This window comes from Equus przewalskii, chromosome 32 (genome assembly GCF_037783145.1).
Source record: "Equus przewalskii isolate Varuska chromosome 32, EquPr2, whole genome shotgun sequence".
In the NCBI taxonomy this organism is placed as follows: Eukaryota; Metazoa; Chordata; class Mammalia; order Perissodactyla; family Equidae; genus Equus; species Equus przewalskii.
In genome coordinates this window covers 24,922,744-24,939,869 of record NC_091862.1, presented here as the reverse complement: position 1 = coordinate 24,939,869, position 17,126 = coordinate 24,922,744, and the positions used below count along the sequence as shown (strand labels likewise).

Here is a 17,126-nt window from a genome sequence, read left to right as displayed (position 1 = left end):
CGTGCAAATGTATTGTTTCTGAACAATAAATTATGTTAAGTTTATGTGAATAATGCCCTGTTTCACTAGGATAAGACTGAGAAATCTCCTCCAAAGGCCACATATTTCTCTTCCGTATATTTTGATTCCTGATAGGGCTGGAGATGGGGCCAACATTAGAGGATCAACATCTGGTTTCTATGCATTCCTAAGGAGGAGGTTTTATTTTTAAATAATGTAACATATTTAAACTTTTAATTCATTATTCATTTGTACATCTGTCCCATAAAAACCTTTTGCAGTCACTATTACAGACAGGGGTCATGACTGGGTTCCTTTTTTTCCTCCCTCCCTCTCTCCTTCCCTTCTTTCTTTCTCTTAATGTTCATGGCCTTTTGCCAATATTGTTACTAAAGCCTCATTTCCAGGGACTCAACAGTTAAGTCTCTCTTTCCTCATTTCATTCTTCTTTGCAGCAGCGACATCAGGGCAGTGAAAATGAAATGTTACAGTTGACAGTGTTTAATATTATTTGTTCCTATCACTGTTAACACTTCTATTATTATCAAAACGTTTAGATCAGCACTGTCAGTTCCAAAGGACCTGCTGACATGCCAAGGGAAACTTTGATAAACAGTTCTGCTGTATTTTCTCTATAGTCTTTGTAGTCCTTGTTTGAAAATCTTTTCTTATTCCTCAGGATATTTATTTTGAGAAAAAATCTTTGGTTTTTTGAGAGCCCATCAATTCCTGCTTCTTATTTTACACTTGAAGTTTTAATCCTCAGTTTCTAACCTCACAATTGTTTGCTGTGACGTGATTAAGATGTCATAAATAAAGGATTATTGTAATTCTGCACAGGAAATAAGCCATAGATGATTTTCTAAGGAACAAAGATGTCATTTTTATGTAAATATATCAACCCTCAAAGTAAGAAAAAGGAATGACAGACATAAATATGAGATCTAATAGTACCGATTATAAAAGAAAGGACTAAAGATCAAAATTTCACATGAAACATTAACAGCTCTGAAAAATGTATATACACGCTTCGTGTCTTTTTGAATTCTGCAGTTCTTTGAATATACGTGTGTGGGTCTGCAAATTTAAAGCACATGTGTATCGGTATATCCTCCTTAATCCAAACACCAAGTTGAATGCTATATGTGACCTTGAGCAAAGAAGACTGATTTCTTGTTTGGTTTACAGAAGCGAATGTCGTTTGATAATTGTACTTTCTATCCTCCATTGCATTTGAAAGATTGGTATTTCAAAACAGTAGAATTCTCATGAAGCTGTATATCCTACACTGACTATGCATTAGGTGAAAGATTCTATTGATTGTTTTTTTCTAAGAAATCTAAATCTGGGGAATTATTGGACAGGTTATTCACACCTTCTGAGAGCCTTCGTCCTCTCACAGTGAGCACTGGAAGGAGTTTCCCAATATGAGGCACAGAGCAGGCTTTCACTTAATACCTGTGAAGTTATAATAGACAACAGATGCTTTTACCCCTGAAGAAAAATGTTGCCTTGACAAATTTTTCAATGGTCTTAGTTAAAGAGAAACTTTTCTTCCTCACTCCACACCACACCATTTTATAACTCTGTTGATGAGCACACAACTCCATCTGGGGACAAGTCCAGAAGGGAACACTGTCTGAGAGTCTCTTGCTATTTTGGCCACACAGCTGTCGTCTTTGTGTATTGGTCAGCCACCTTCCTGCACCAACAGCACTGAGCTGTTCACGGGAGAAGCTTGAGTAGCTCGACCACAAGTCTCTCCAGCTAGTGCCTTTCAGGGGATTCCTCAAGGCCATTGGTGGCCTCATCATTGCTGGTTCTAAGGGACGCTGTTCAGGAATCCTAGAACCTTAGACCTCACGATCAGCCAATCTTTTCCTGCTACTGCCCTGTTTCTGGGACATCACTCTCCTCTGATTTTCTAACTCTTGTTTTTCCTTGCAAGTGTAATTCGTGCATCATTTTCTCAGCTGTCCCCCAGATGATCTGTATTTAGCTCTTTTCTCTTCTCATTCTTCACCTTTGTTTATAAGATTATGTCCCCACATATCCTCAAATGCCTGTTCTGCTTTGATGCCTGCTGAATCTCCATATAAAGCTCTATCCATTCTCTTGAGATTCACCCTAAGTATAATTGAGACCTGTGAGTTTTGCTTGCGTATCTTACAGGTCACTCACACATAATCTGTCCCAAATTCTTCATCTGCTCCTACTAAACCATTTCTATCTATTTTTTTCCTATTTTGGAACCTAACTATCATCCTCCTTTTCCTTTGTCCCCAACCCTAATAACTCAATCAATCAACAAGGTTGGCCAATTCTAGTCCCTCAAATAGTCTCAAATCTGTCCTTTATCCTCACTGCCACAACCATGCTTATATTTAATTTTATGGCTCCTGGATCACTGCAGCAGCTTTCTAATAACTAGTTCCTGATATGGGAGCCATCCTTTAACAGCAGAGACACTGTTCCAAATAGTCAAGTTAGTTAGATCATCTTCCTGCTTAAAATCCTTCAAGTCTTCCCCATCTCTGTCAGGGACAGTCTGACTGAGCGGTCAGCGTTACAAAGGTAGACAACCTGGCTTCAGATGCTGGCTTCTCCACTTACGAGTTGGAGAATTTGGTCAATTTATTTAATCTCTCTGTGCTTAATTTTCCTAATCTGTAAAGTGGTATTAATATAGACTTATAGGCTGACTGGGAGAAAGAAATGAATCAGTTTCTGTAAATCTGTAGCACAACTGTTGGCACACGGTAAGTACATGATAAATGCTAATTGTAGGCATGTCAGTTATGCTCACCATCATCAATATCAGCATTCTAATCATCACAGGGAGAAGACAATGACATGGTGTTAAAGACCTTTCATATTTACCCTTTTTGCCCCTTCAGCTTCACATCCTGATGTTACCCCATGAATAACCCCTCCAAAAGCTTGCTAACTCTCTCTTGCCTTGGAAGGCGTCTTTCTGTTCAAATGAGACGTCTACTTTCCCTGTTACTCTCCTTATCATGCCTTCCGTTTATCTGTCTCTAAGAATGACAGCTTACCCTCTGAGCCATCATTCAAATTCATCTTTCTGAAACCTCTCCTCATGCAATGGGCAGTCGGGTCCTCACTTTCGCTCTTCCACTACCACATGCGTATTTCTCATGTTTAATCATGTCATTCTCATTTATTCCCCGTCTTTCCTAGAAGGCTGTGAAGATGGTGGGGAGCAGGAATTGAGCTTGCTTTGTATTTCCAGGGCTGTGCAGAGTGTCTGGAATATCATAGACATTTAAAATAATTTTTTAAATAAATGGTATGTCCTCACTAGAAAACTACCTTATGAATCGACTGTTTGAAAGAAGCATAATTTTACTTGATCAGAGAATCTGGGTGAGCTGCAGAAGAGTCTTGAATTAAAACATACCTTGTAAAATGCTCTCTTGCTTCCATTAGAGTCATGCCCAACTGATCCCTTCCTTTACCACTCACTTTTGTTCAGTTATCAAAGCAGACTCCATCTCAAAAATGCCCTGCTGCATCCCAACTCATGAGCTCTTGCCTAGCTGCCAGCATTAGGTTCCTAAAGAGAAATCTAACACAGTCCCTCCTCAGCAAAGATTCTTAGATCAGGTGAAAATATGCACAATCTAGTTCTGAAGGCAAAGCAATCTCTAGAAACCTTTACAATCCATCTCTAGAAGCTTTCTTCAGTCTTATTTTTCATCATTAACCCTGAACTACACTCAACTCTTTGTACCTCTCACTACTGCATAGAGATAGGGAAAGTCTGTTAATCTTCTGCATCTTTGCATACACTCTTACGTTTGCCTGAATTGCCCTTCATTCACTTGCAGGATACTAGTCGTCCTCAAATCTCCAGTTCAAATAGCACTTCATTCTTTCTTTCATTAAATCACTCATTAAATTCATTCATTGGGCAAGAATTATCTTCATCTCCCTATGTTGGTATACCTCTCCATTTCTCCATGTCTTTACCATGTCCATCTCATCACAATACCCTCCCAACCACCATACCCAGGCCCAGCTCATTCAGTAAACCAAGCCCACCCCTATTTTTCATCCTTAATTCCTCCCTCTAATCTCTCATTTTGAAGTTCATTCTCTCCTGCTTCATTATGGATCTCACTCTATCAGGTATACTTTTTTTTTCACCCATATTTTCAGCCATATTTTTTCTTCTGGGTCTTTCCAGCATAAAAATATCCCTATCTCCCATGCTAATAGGCAAACAAATAAAAATTCTAAACCAAAATCTTTCTACCCCATGCTTTCAAGCCACCACCATCTCTGTCTTTCTTTTTACTGCTGGGTTTCTTAAACTATTGGTCTACCCTCAAAGTCTGCATTTCTCTCATCCCACCTATAGCCCTGAATCTAGTGAACAAAACACCCATCCCTTCACTAAAACAGCTTTCATCAAGATTGCCAAAAATGTCTTTATTGCAAATACAATGGTTACTTGTTTATCTTTAAAAAATATATTTCTACTACATATAACAGTGTAGAGTATTCCCTCCTTGAACCATTCTCCTTTCCCCTTGACTTCCAGGATTCAAGATTCTCTTGGCTCTCTGACTATATTTTCTTATTGTCTTTCCTAGAGTCACATTCTTAATTTCTCTCATCTTATATTACACACTTACTCCATTTTAACTCATCTATGTACATAGCTATTTACAGTTGATCTGTAAAAGGTCTTAAAACCTCATCTCCTGCAACTTTTAAATTACCTATTGAGCCTCTCTACCAGCATATGTCAAGGTACTTAAAGTTTAATGGGATTGAAACAGAACTCACTATCTTTTTCACCCAAACTTGCTACTTTTCTTGTACTTTCTGTTTTGGTGACTGATCTCATTATTCATTCTTTGTCTCAAGGCACAACTTGGAATTCAGCCTGTGTTCCTGTCATTCTCAATCTTCATATCCTGTTAATTCTATCTCTGTGTTATTGGCCATTTCTCCCCTTCTCTTCTCTTTTCTTCCACCTGAGTTTTGGCTCTCATCTTTCTTTCTTGAATGACATCAACAACACCTTAATTTATTTACCTGTCTCCAGTCTTTTTTCACTTCATTTATTCTACAAGGGACAATTCTCTTTCAAAAATCACTTTGTCACTCTCCTGCCAAAAATTCTGCACCATAATCTTGCCTTTATCCTCTGAAGTCATTTTTTCTAACATTTATGGAGAAAATTGGTTGTCTCATACACTCTCTTGAGTTGTCCACCTACCTACACCTTGTCTGTGTCAAGTGCTCCTTTTGTGCTGCTCTCATCTCTGCCCTGGCCCACTCCATCTCTTGGTTCTACTTTGCTCCATTTGACCTTCAGTAACAAGCTCCATATGGTAGCATAATGGCTTCCAGTAGCTCCTAGTCTAGTATATAATAGATTCAAGCCCAGTTTCTTATTGGTAACATCTACACAAATGTTGAGGGTCAGTATATGTGAATTAATTTTGTTTCTGTTACCATCCCTGAATCAATTAGTCTAAAAGGCTGCTGTAATTATAGGCCTGGATAAAATGTTCACTGTTGAAAAGTCACTGTGGCGAGAAGGATGCCATGCAGTGATTGGCCTGGCCTAAGACATTGCAGTCATGCCTTGCTTAATGATGGGGATACTTTCTGAGAATGTGTTGTTAGGCAATTTCGTAGTTGTGCAAACATCATAGAGTGTACTGAAGGGGAACAAAATTTGCCACCCCAAAATGTCTCTTTAACATGAGGATTATTTTAGGCTGATTATTTTTAAGAAACAAAAGACTTAGAAAGGTTTTCTTGTTCCCTCCTCACTAGCTGCCTAAAAGAATTCGGATGAAAAAAATACATCCTAGGAAGCGAATTATCACTGTAGCATCACAAGAATGAGGTGGTAGACAGGGAGGAGCCTAGAACTCCTGTTGAATCCCCTCTGCATTCTTCTGTTTCTGTGTGGCCAAGCAAATGTTTACTTTCCAAAACCTTTGCTGCTTTTCACCTGTTTGTGAATTGCCTTCCTTCTCTTTGAAGTCCCTGACTCTCCACACGCCTGACATCTTCTTTTGTCTTTAGCTAAGGATGGTATTTAAGGTGAGGGCTTCAGTCATTTTGGCTAGTTACTTGGTTTTCTTGGGTTTCTCCCAAGTATACATGTTATCAAATTTTTGTTTGTTTTTCTCCTGTTAATTTGTCTCCTGTCAATTTAATTCTTAGGCCAACCAGAAGAACCTAGAAGGGTAGAAGGAAATCTCTTCCTTCCTTATAGTACTTTCACAAACCTAGATATTATAGCCTTCTACACACCTAGGCTGAGTGGTGTTAATTTTACAGGACCACCATCGTATATGTGGTCCATGGTTGACCAAAACATCATTATGTGGTGCATGACTGTGTACCTAGCTTGGAGTTCAGGGTGGAGCACTACTTGGACCAGGGCGGAAGAGGTGGTCTCTAAGTGTTATATGGGAGGAAATAGAAATCTCTACACATGATCCTAACCTTGACCGGTCTGACACAAATAACACATTTGTGACACTTTCCTGACCGTTGACTCCTACTTTGGGTTAGCTGATCCAGCTTCATGTCTCTGCAGCAATCTGTGCTCAAATATAGAACACGTTGCTATTAGTTATAGCCCATAAACTCCTAATGGAAGAGGCCTGTTTCCAGTTACTTTTGTATTCCCGGCACATGGCCTAGTGCCTGTCATAAATTTGGCGCTCAATAAATGTTTGCTTTACTTATGGAATTAAATAACGAATAAACACCATATTTCAGATCTTAGGTTAAGCTTCAAAGTAGAAACATTCTCTAACTGCTTCACAGTTAGTTATTCCGTCCTTCGTACTGCTTTTCAATGGGATTTATCTATTTGCATATGTGTCACTGGAAAGTATCTTATTAATCTTATTAATCTTTGAGCAAATATACTTTGCTCAATAATGTTTGGTGAACAAATGAATGAATATATGAGTGAGTGAATAAATGAGTGATAAATGGAGAGTAATTTACTTCCTCAGCTCTCATGTGCCTCATTAAACCCTATGGATTCAGACAAGAAAGATTAAGCAAGAATTCCATCATTGTGCAATAGAGAAGCTAGAAGCCCAGGAAAAGCAAAATTACATTTGCCGTGGAACTTTCTGTGTCACCTTGAGAATGACAGAGTAGAATTTAAGTCTCTGACTCTATGTACAGAGTTCCTTTTGCTGAGCTGCGTTATCTGAATTCATATTCAAGCATCTCAGTTTTCACTCAGATGCTGGAAAATTTTGGTGGTTTTGTGTAAGAGAATCAGGATACATAGTTGATTTCTTTAAAGGACGTAACAGTTAGTGTCTAATAAAATTCCCTTTAACTTCCTATTAGGAAACTTCATTTTTCAAAAGTAGAAAGAACTTTTATTTGCTAGACTCCAGGTAATTCACATTTAATTTTTAATTAATTAGGTTTTAAGTTATAGAAAAACTATTCTCTATATATTGTACTCTAATTTATTAAAGAGAGACAAAGCCATGTGAGAATTCTTTTCTTTACAGAAATAGAAGTCATATAGAGAAATACGTAAGGATTTGTTTTTATTTAAATGTTAACTCCAAAACCATCTCTTTTCCTCAAGTTTTCACATTGTGGGAAATCATGACTATTTCTTGTTCTGCTGTGGTTCCTGCCAGTTAACATTTCTAATATTCCTAAATTCAAAAGGCCAGACAGGAAACACATTGGTTTGAACATAATAGACACAATAAAGGTTTGCTAGACGGAACTAAAGATAAAGTATTAAAATCTCTCCACTCTTGTTTTTTTTTCTTTTTAACTTCACTCTTAACCTCTTGTTTATATCTTTGTTTTTAACTTCTGCTACTATTTACTAGCTTTTGGCCTTGGGCAAGATCTTCCTTAATTAATTAATTTCAGATTTTCATTTGTTAAAAGGAGAAATAATTTATTCCACAAATATTGAGTATATACGATGTACAATTCAGTGTGCTAGTGCAACAGGGAACAGTGGCTAATGAGACACTTATAGATCTATATAGATTGATTGATCAACCAATCTATATGGAGATATATTTGTTTGGCCCTTCTCCAAGAAACTTATAGCCTGCTGAGAAAGACAGTTATTAAACTATGTTCTTTTATAAGTTTAATAAGTTAAAGAGAAATGTGAAGTTTTATGGGAATATTTAACAGGTGTGAACAATCCAGTCTGTGTGTAAGAGGAAGCTTCCCTGAAATGTTGGTGAAGTTGGTTACTTTTTCATTTTTTCTGAAACAGAAACATTATGTTGTGTTTTCTACTAAGGCTGAAAATATGGAGACTAGTTCTCTAATGTGTCTGGATTTGACCAAAAAAATCCATTTTTGTTTTAGTTTTACTTTGAATTTCAGAGTGTTTTTTGGGCATTTCTCTAGTGCATTTCTCTAGTGGCATAGTGATGTGGAGTGAACAAAGAAACATCTGTTGCTTCCCACCTTTCTTCCTGCGGAGGACTGCATTTTAAAACTATATGGTTTGCATATACCTTAAATCCTACAGGCCTTTGAAATAAGCAACCTTCACCACCTTGTTGGGATTTTTTCTAAGATTTTTCTGGAATACTATGGTTGCCAATTCTTGTGATATTTTTCAGGCTCTAAAATTAACTTTTCCTGAATTTGTGATTTGTGGTCTTTCAAAAAACTTTTTGTTTTGAAATAATTATGGAGTTGCATGAAGTTGTAAAAAATAGTTACGGAAGGCTTGTGTGCAACCCTTCCCCCAGTGACTATGTCTGACGTATCTAGAGTAAAACATCAAAACTAGGAGATTGATATTGGCATAACGGGAATGTATACTCATACACTGTGTCATTTTATCACATGTACGTTGGTGTAAACACCACAATCGAAATATGGAACTATCCCATCACTACAAAAATCTCCATCATGCTGCCCCTTTCTAGTCCACCATCCCTGAACCCCGGCAATCACTAATCTGCTTTCCATCTCTATAAGTTTGTCATTTCAACAATATTTTATAAATGGAATCATACATTACCTGACCTTTTGAGATTGGCTTTTTTGACTCAGCATAATGCCCTTGAGATCCATCCAAACTGTCGCATGTATCAATAGTTTGTTCCTTTTCATTGCTGAATAGTATTCCATGGCAATATTTACCACAGTTTGTTAAACCATCTACCAATTGAGGAATATTTCGGTTGTTTCTAGTTTCGGGCTGTTGAAAATAAAACTGCTATGAACAACCATGCACATGTGTTTGTGTGGCCATACATTTTCATTTTACTGGGATAATGCGAAGGAAAGTGATTTCTGTCTCACATACCAAATAAACTTTACTTTTCAAAAAGAAACCACCAAATTTTTTCAAAAGTGACTGCATCATTTTACATTCCAATCAGCAATGTATGACAGATCCCATTTCTCTGCGTCCTCACCAGCATTTGATATTGTCAGTAATTTGTTTTTATTTTAGCTACTCCACCGGATGAGTAGTGATAAATAAGAATGGTCTTCTTATGCATTTCTCTAGTGGCTAGTTATGCTGAACATCCTTTTATGGGCTTATTTGCTAGCTTATATCCTCTGTGGTGAAATGTCTTTTCACGTCTTACGCTCGTTTTATATTTTCACTTTTTTTTACTATTGAGAGTTTTAGAGGTTTTTTTTTATGTATTGTGGGTTCTCTTCCTTTGTCAGATAAGTGTTTGTAAATATTTTCTCTCACTCTGCAGATTTTCTTTCATCTTCTAAACACATTCTTTCACAGATTAAATGTTTTCGCTTTTGATAAAGTCCAACTTATTATTCTTTTTCTATTATACGTCATGATTTTGGTGTCATGTCTAAGAACTCTTGACCAAGTCATAGGTCCCCAGGATTTTCTCCTATTTTTTTCTAAAAGTTTTATGTTTTTATGCTTACATTTAAGTCTATGATTTATTTTGAATTAATTTTTGTAAAAGATGTGAAGTTTAGCTTGACATTCATTATTTTGCCTATGAATTTCCAATTGCTTCAGCACCATTTCTTGAAAACATTGTCCTTCCTCCATTTAGTTGCTTTTGCACTTTGGTTTAAAATCAGTTGGATATACTTGTGTGGAGCTATTTCTGGGTTCTGTATTCTGTTCCATTAATCTATGTATATATTCTGATAATACCATAGCTTATGGATTACTATAACTACATAATAAGTCTTAAATTTAGGTAAAATGCTTTCTCCCACTTTATTTTTCAAACTTGTTTTAGCCATTCTTATTCCTTTGCCTTTCCATATACATTTTAAATAATCTTATCTGTATATGCAAAAATATTGCTGGGATTTTAATAGGAATTGCCTAAACCATCATCAATGTTGAAAAAATTGACATCTTAGTATGTCTTCAAATCCGTGAACTCAGTATATCTTTCCACTTATTTAGGTCTTCTTTGATTTATTTATTGGTGTTTTGCAGTTCTCAGCATAAAAGCTCTATACATATTTTGTTTTATTTGTATATAAATATTTCATTTTTTGAGTGATTGTAAATGATATTGCATTTTTAATTTTCATTTCCACATCTTCGTTGATAGTATATAGAAACAATTGATTTTTTGACGTTGGTTTTGTATCCTGTGACACTATGAACTCACTTATTAGTTCTGAGTGTTTCTTTGTAGATTCTTCAGGGTATTCAGTGTAGACAATCAAGTCATCTGCAAATAAGGATAGTTTCTCCCTTTCCAATCTTTGTGCTTTGCTTTGCTTTGCTTATTTTATTGCATTGGCGAGAACTTCCAACATTATATTGGATAGTATCCTTGCTGTGCTTATAATCTTAGAGGAAACACATTCAGTAATCATTAAGCATGATGTTGTCTGAAGGTTTTTGTAGAAGGTCTTAATGAAAGTGAAGAAGTTGCCCCTGAGTCCCAGGTACTGAATGTGTTTATCATGAATATTTTTTGAATTTTTAAATTTTGAATATTGAACTTTTTAAAATGCTTTTTCCTCTGACAACAGACATGATCACTTGATTTTTCTTATTAGTTTGTCAATATGATGAATTACATAAGTTGAATTTTGAATATTGAACTAAATTCACTTCCCTGAAATAAACCCCACTTTGTCATGCTGTGTTATTGCTTTTATATATTACTGAATTTACTGACTAATATTTTGTTAGGAATATTTGCATCTAATCTCATGTAGAATAGTGATCTATAGTTTTCTTTTCTTTTCTACTGTATTTTTCTGGTTTTAATATCAGAATAATATTGACTTTATAAATAAATTCAGAATTGCTCCCTCTTGTATTTTCCGGAAGACAGTGAGTAGACTGGTTAATTCTTCTGCAAATATTTGATAGAATTTTCCAGTGAAAACATCTGGCCCTGGAGTTTTTTTTTCAGGGAGAGACTTTTAAATTATGAATTCAATTTCCTTAATTCTCCTAGGGCTATTTAAATTATCTAATGCATGATGGATGAGTTGTGGTAACTTGTGCTTTTGGGGAGACTGGTCTTTTTCATTTAAGTTGTCAAATCTATGTGTGTTGCATTGTTTGTAGTATTCTCTTTCTTTTCTTTTGATGTCTGCAGCGTCTGTAGTTATATCCCTTCTTTCCTTCCTGATATTGATAATTTGTGTATTCTCTCTTTCTTTATAAGTCTTGCTAGAGGCTGATCAATTTTATTAACCTTTTAGAGAAACAGGTTTTGTTTTGTTAATGTTCTCTATTGTTTTTCTCTTTTAATTTCATTGATTTCTGGTCCCATCTTTATTACTTCTTTCCTTCTGCTCACTTTGGGTTTATATGGCTCTTCAATTCCTAGGTTCTTAAGGTAGATTATATACTGACTGCTTTAAAATCAGATGATGTTTTTTAAGTCGGATAATTTTAAAATCTATCTAGTCTCAGTATTGACACTTATTGATTGTATTTGCTCATGAAAGTTGAATTTTTTTTTATTTGTGGTATGATAGGTGATTTTTTTAAAAAAATTTAAACTTGGGCATTTGGAGTATTTAATTTTAAGAATCTCAATCTTATTTAAATCTTCTGTTTTCATTGGTCTCTTCTGACTCTCTTTTGGCTGGGGAAGAGGTGTGGTGCCACGTTGTTACTGCCAGGTTGGTCTAGAGGTTTGAGTTCCCCACTCAGCCTCTGTTGACACCTGGGAGGGAGAGCTCCTAGTTATTGCTGGTAGGGCAGAGGAGTGGGAGTTCTAGCTTCCACTAGGTCTCTCTTCATGTCACCCTGGCTGGGAGTGGGAGAAGCAACTCATTCCTGCTCCACATGTGGCCTCTGTGATTGGGATCACTTTTACTGCTGTTTGGTAGTGAAAATCTTGACTCTCCATCTGGCCTCCTTGACACCACCCCAGTGAGGAAAGAAACGGTGTCCCATTATTATGGAGTGGGGCTTTCTACATTCTTTCTACTGTCACCATGAGGCAGGGAGTGATTCATTACTTCTTAGCAAGGTATAAAGGCCTTGTATTTATTTCCTAGGACTACCGTAACAAGGTGCCACAGACGAGATAGCTTAAACAGCAGAAGTTTATTTTCTCACAGTTCTAGAGGCTAGAAGTCTGAGATCAAGGTGTCAGCAGGGCTGGTCTTTCTGAGGCCTCTCTCCTTGGCTTGTAGATGGCTCCCTTCTCCCTCTGTCTTCACTTGGTCTTCCCTCTGTGCCTGTCTGTGTCCTAATCTCCCCTTCTTATGAGGACACCAGTTATATTGGATTAGGGCCCGTTACAGGACCTCATTTTAACTTAATTACCACTTTAAAGGCTCCATTTTGAAATGTTATCACATCCTGAGGTTTGAGGTTTAGGGCTTCACCATATAAATTTTGAGAGACACAGCTCAGCCCATAACAGTCCTGGTATATTTTTTGGCCTGCTCTGATACCACCCAGCTTTGGGCTGATCAGCCTTATTACAGCCTGGCTAGGGTGGTAGTCTAGGCTTTGCACTTAGCCTTTGATGGTGGTGCTGGGGTTGGGGTCACAGGTTTTGTTGAGGTGTTTGACTAGAGTAGAACTTTTGCTGTCTCATAGTTTTCTGTCTTGCTAGTCCTTTCCAGGTCGTTTTCCTCGAGAGACAGACTTTAGCTGGAACACTTTTCGTCTGCACCTGCTCTTGCTTTGGGCCACGTCCTTTTCCAGCTCCAATGCAGGATATTTGGGGCTAAGAGAAAATCCAGGGAACTCGCAGCTGTGTTTTTCCTTGAGTCTTGTGGTCTCTAGTTGGTCTTCCTTCTTTTCTCCACCTTTCAGAGTCTTCTTATGTTGGTTTTAAAGAGAGATGATCAAACTTTCTAGTTGTACTTAGTGGGGATAATAGGGAAAAGAATTCTAATCCATCTTTCTGGAAATGAAACTGCAGTGGAATCAATTTATAGTCCTTTAAAGGATACTTTTCTACCATAACTTTTATTTGCAACTGAATTACTTGCTTATTTCGTATGTTTTAAATGGAAAATAATGATAATATTTTATTTGTAGATTATTTTCTCAATACTGTAAAATCTATTTAATTTCATATAAATAATTTTAATTAATTTTATTATATTATTAAAGTTTTATATTGGTGATTATTCTATAAAAATAAAGATAATGAATTGTAATGATTATAAGTAATCCAAAGTATGGATAATAGATATTTAAAAAATTTATCTGTTTATACTCTATATTGTATTTTATCATTTTACCTACAATTATTATTACACACAAAGTTATCATAAATATAAGAAGAAAAATTCATTGGAGAAATACTATTTAGATGTTATGAGGAAAAGTTAGCATGAAGAATATTTTGCCAGACTCTCCTACTACAAGTCAGTCTAAGCTAAACATACAATATCTAACTTTGTCAGATCTCGTATTTAAATGCTTGAAGTGCCTTTCACAAGCAGGCGTTCCATAATTATTTCCTCTGTTTCTTCCTTGAGCAAACATTGCAACAAACACATGGCTTTCTATTCCTCCACTGATGGAGCTAATAAAATACCAAACACTCCATGTAGGATAAATCAAGATGACATCAACAACTGCAATGACACTAGTAATTTACCAGAGAAGGGGAAGGAAAGGAACCAGCCTTTCTTGGGCTAAGCATGTTACATATATTGTTTTATTAATTATTCACACACCTCTAAAGTTGACCAAGATTATGGTGGAGCATTTTTCTGCGACCTATTTCTGTATTTTTGAGTAGCTAACAATAATAACCTGAGACCAACTGTTTGCTACATATTTTCGGTTTGCTCTTCTAGATTCTTTCTTTGTCTTTTTCCATTCTTCCTTGTGCCCGGGGAAGAGGAGGTGATGCTTATGAGTCCAGAATCAACGTGCTCTCTTGCCAATGAAAAGCGCTCATTTTACAACTCCATGTCAAGTACCTGTGTATTTCTCTCATAATATTCTAGAGAACATCCCCTCTCTAAAATATTGTTATTAAGAATACAGTTTCCAAACATGGTTCATACCTCAGGCAACTTCCTTGGCTTAATTCAGAGAATAGCACTTACTTTGGAAATCTGGAATTTAAGATTTTACGACAAGTTTAGCCTATTGAAGCCAATCTAACATGTTAAACACAACAAAGGCTGATATCTAAATAAACACAAACAAAACAAAGAATTTAGGGCATTATATTTTTCCCATAATTCTGTTAGCTTTACTGTTCCATTTCTAATAACCAGTCTTGTCTGCTACCAGGGAGAATGTGAAGGACTTTGATAAACTTATCCACCTGTGTGATGAGTCTTCATTGACTTCATTTGGTTTGGTGTGGATGGTATACCTTTGTTCTAAGTTAGTGATGTCTTGTGTTTGATATTTAGCTGTGTGTAACTTGGGTTACACAGACTTCTTCGTGATTATTGTTCCAAAAATTAATTTGTTTTGCTCTTTCTGTTTTCCAGAAATCCAGAGTTATGCTGCAAATTGTGCTTCTGGGCGTTCTTAAGGCAGATCCTCTGTTTCTGACCAGACTTGTTTTAGTTTCCTATATGACCAGCTGCTCAAGTGTACTGCCATTATCCGTCAACTCCACATGTCCAAACTAACAAAAGTGAATTGCTTTTAGTGTTGCTTCCAAACTGGTACCTGGCTGACATCCACCTGCTCTGTGTTGGTGATTTTGTATGCTAATATCCCATAGGTAAATGCCATGAAACTGGTTAAAAAGCATCTTTGTAGTTTTTTCTACCCATCCTTTATGGCTTAAGGGAAGACTGGAAAATTTAAACTTCCAGTATGGTCAGTGCAGAGACAAATCCAAACACTGCTGTTGCTAGTCAGAAACAGGCCTTGTAAAAAGCATAGTTTCACATCTTCTGAATGTGGATGAATAATGAAAGTTCTCTTTTTCATTATCATATGTCTATATGATATGGACATCACTTGCAGCCTTCCCTAAACCCATAAATAACCCTTTTGACCCTAGAAGAGACTTGGAATATAGCTTCTCTCTACGTCAGCATTCCTCTCTTCTGTCATCATTGTTGAACTAGAGAGCAAAGATGGTGATATATCACAATACATAGTGATAGAGAGGATGAGGAATATGAAATCCTAAGATAATGCAATGGTAACTTCAAATATATTTTGTGGATGTATATTTCACCTAAGCATTTGAAGTATGTCCTGTGATTTTACATTCCTTACTAACAAAGTTATTAAATTCAAATATCCTATGTATACCTCTTTCAAGCATTTATGATTACATCATCATTTCAACAAGACCAGCAACTATTGCTTATTCTTCTTTGAATGCACTCTGCCTTTTTGCCTTAGTCGCAGTGCATTTATAAACAAGTTTAGCCATGGTTCTCAATCCAAAGAGATATTAGACAGGTAACTGAGAAAAGATAAAGAATAGAAATGTATTATTACCCGACAGTCTTTTGTTGATGACATGACATCTCCATCTTGACTCCCACTTTTATTCCTTAATCTTTTGTGATACCAAAAGTCATTACAATTATGGAAGCAGATCCTAGAATTTCTATGCTCTTCAATGTTAACTGCATTGCCCCTGATTTGAGGAGCAATTGTAGGTCTCTTTGGAAATGACTAATAAATAAGTAGTTACAAGATATTTTGTGTAACAGAATTCCAAATTTAATAAAAGTATGAACCTAAACTAAAAAACATGATGGTGGAGTTAATGAGATTGGAATCGTGTGCCATCAGAGCACCAGTCCCCCTCAAACCTGTCTTGGTAGGTCCAATGCCAGAGCCGCAGACGACCGTAGAGCAAGCACTGTGAATAGAAGGGCAGGGTCAGGTCTGGGGGAGGCTAAGCTCCCAGCTCTCGGAGACTTGAGTTTTCTCACTTGCAGAGTAGTCTATTAAAACACATATCATTAGTGTAAAAACAACATGCATCTTCTTTTGATTTAGTGACAAATTTCTATAATTGTTCCTTTTACTTTGGCAAACCCACAAAGAGGGAAATTTGACGGAAATAGCTGGGAGAAGTGGAAAGACCAGGAATTAATTCCTTCATGAGTGATCAGATGTGGGACAGAAAATCTGTCTATGAGCCACTGATACATGAGAATGGATTCTCCAATGGTTTTGAAGTATAAACACAGAAGTAACTTCATCAATGTTTTCCTGGTACTTTAGTGCGTTGGCCTGAGTAGTTACGAGGGCAAATGTTGAGCACACATTGGCTCAAAGGGGAAAATGAGTATTTTAATCAAACACATATAAATCTCCCACTGGTCTCTACAGAGGTATATTTTGCCATAGCTCCACAAGTAGTTAGGGGTGAATCTATCTGCTAGACGCTGTTCAGTGTGCTCAGGGAAAATGTCTCTCCTCATGGAATTTACACTCTAGTGACTGAGACAGATAAAATCCAATAGTCAAAGAGACATACATATGCTGTCCATTGTGTTGAGTTCCAGGAAGAAAGTAAACACAGCCAAGGCAGCAAGGGTAAGAGGAGACGCTATTTAGATAGGGAAGGGAGGAAAAGTCTCTTTCTGGAGCTGACTTTAAGCGGAGACCTGAATGGGAGAGTGGGCCATGTGTATATCTCGGGGAAAAGAGGGAAATTTGACTGAAATAGCTGGGAGAAGTGGAAAGACCAGGAATTAATTTCTTCATGAGTGATCAGATG

General features: G+C 36.7%; 1 long non-coding RNA gene across 3 annotated transcripts in view; it reads left to right on the top strand.

Annotated features, from left to right (window-relative positions):
• LOC139080776 (uncharacterized) overlaps nucleotides 1–16,147 on the top strand; it is a 157,461-nt gene extending 141,314 nt beyond the window's left edge. For all 3 annotated transcript variants that reach the window (XR_011535532.1, XR_011535530.1, XR_011535531.1), the window contains one exon: nucleotides 14,917–16,147. This is a non-coding gene — a long non-coding RNA (uncharacterized lncRNA). The remainder of the gene's footprint in view (nucleotides 1–14,916) is intronic.
• The last annotated feature ends 979 nt before the right edge of the window (nucleotides 16,148–17,126 follow it).